The sequence below is a fragment of the Leptonychotes weddellii genome, chromosome X (genome assembly GCF_054177405.1).
Source record: "Leptonychotes weddellii isolate Sample4059 chromosome X, ASM5417740v2, whole genome shotgun sequence".
NCBI classification, from domain to species: Eukaryota; Metazoa; Chordata; class Mammalia; order Carnivora; family Phocidae; genus Leptonychotes; species Leptonychotes weddellii.
In genome coordinates, this window is record NC_138385.1 from 30,397,838 (window position 1) to 30,400,021 (window position 2,184).

General features: G+C 41.8%; 1 pseudogene; it reads left to right on the forward strand.

The window, feature by feature from the left end:
* The first annotated feature begins 473 nt into the window (after window positions 1-473).
* LOC102734165 (dnaJ homolog subfamily B member 6 pseudogene) lies at window positions 474-1,248 on the forward strand (annotated as a pseudogene).
* Window positions 1,249-2,184: the final 936 nt, after the last annotated feature.

Here is a 2,184-nt window from a genome sequence, read left to right on the forward strand (position 1 = left end):
AGGGCTTCTCCATAAGATCCCTCTGGCAGGGTAAGTGGGTTCTTAGAAGGTGGCTCAGGGCTCCAAGAACTGCTGCCCCGAGAGATCAAGGTGGAGGCTCCAAGGCTTCTTACAACAACAGCCTTAGAAGCCAGGCAATATCACAGCCAACACAATTTATTGGTTACACATGAGTCGGTGTGGGAGGGAACACATCAGTGTGTAAATACCACAGAGGCGTGGTTTATTCGAGACTATCATGGAGACTGGTTACCACAGCAGGCTAAGAGGTTTGGAGATTCCGAGGGCAGTTTTCCGCTAGAAGGAATATCATGCACAAAGGCAATGACGCATATAAGAATAAATCCTGAGAAGCATCAGGCTGCCACCGTTACCAGCACAGCATGCGAAAGGGAACAGAGGGGAGACCCGGGCTGCACTTGGCTGCCGGCTCCCGAGTCCTGGGCCCCACATAGATGACCTTAAAACCAGAAATGAGGCCTCGTTCCAACAGCCTGTTAAAACATGTGAACTACTCTGAAATTCTGGGCATGCATGGACATGCCTTAGCCAAAAATATTAAAAAGGCACGATCAGAAACTGGCACTGAAGTGGCATCCAGGTAAAAATCAGGAGAATAAACGAGCAGCAGAGATAGAATCCAAACAAGTAGCTGAGGTATACGAGGTATTATGAGATGCTAAAAAATGATACCTCTATGATGAATACGGTGAAGGATTAAATGGTGGAGGTGGAAGTCGTTTTGACAGTCCATTTGAGTTTGGCTTCACCTTCCATAATTCCGACGATGCCTGCACGGAATTTTTTTTTTTTTAATTTGGTGGAAGAGACTGGTTTTTATTCAACTTCTTTGAAAACCCACTTGTGGACTTTCTTGGGGACTCAACCCGGGGTCCCCCACAGAAGCTGGGGGGTCCCCCACAGAAGCCGAGGCAGAGAAATGTTTTTCACCGCCTTCAGTGGATTTCCATAATTTGAAGGGAATTTGCTCCTTCTGATACAGGATTTATGTCCTCAGGTTCACTAGGTCATGGAAGCCTCACTTCATTGTCTTCCATGTCATTTGAGGATAGTTGGGCAGACAGCTTCAAAACTGTATCAGCTTTAACTAAAATTGTTAGTGGCAGGAAAATCATTACAAAGAGAATGGTTGAAAATGGTCAAGAAAGAGTCGAAGTTGAAGACAGCCAGTTAAAGTCCTTAACAATAAATGGTAAGGAGCAGCTGCTATGCTTGGATAACAAGTAATTCAATGCAACCAATTAATACAAAAGTTAACTATAATGAGCACCATTTGAGGATTAGCAGGAACTTTCTTTTTGAAGATTTCAAATGAACTTGACTTTCAGTGTAACTGTACCTAATCTTAAGTATTCATAACCACAACTCATGGTAGCCCCTATTTGTCAGACTTCTGAGTTTATTTTTGGGGCCTCCAGGGCTATTTTTTTTTGTCTTTAAAATTGTAAATTTTTGTGTGCATCTTGCTTTTTCTATGAAATGTAATCCGAGGTGGCCATGACTCTTTCATGCATTAATACCAGCATGGATCTATTTTCTCAATGTGTTTGCAATGTGAGACTAGTGTTAATCTGCTGTGCAGTTCATATTGCCTGGATGAATCTTCCACAACAATAATTTCATTTTTTTTTCAGTATTTAGTAGTGAAAGATATTAATGTGTAATGGTAATACATTTATGGTTTAATATAAATTGAGGATGCTTTCTAACTGTGCATGAATCCTGGCAACTTAGTAAGTTTTGACAATTGTTTAAATATAATGTTAAACTTAGGCTTTAAAAAGTAAAGCTGGTAAACTAGGTCTTTGTCATTTGCCATATGTGTGTGTGTGTGTGTGTGTGTGTGTGTGTGCATTTGGTGCGTTGAAAAAAAAGTCCTAAGAAACACCAAGCTACGGGCGCCTGGGTGGCTCAGTTGGTTAAGCGACGGCCTTCAGCTCAGGTCATGATCCTGGAGTCCCTGGATCAAGTCCCGCATCCGGCTCCTTGCTCAGCGGGGGGTCTGCTTCTCCCTCTGACCCTCCTCCCTCTCATGCTCTCTCTCTCTCATGGTCTCTCTCAAATAAATAAATAAAATCTTTTAAAAAAAAGTTATTAAATTTAAGTTAATTAATTGAATTAGTTAAATTGAACATTCAGTTCTCTAGCTTCACCTCAATCACA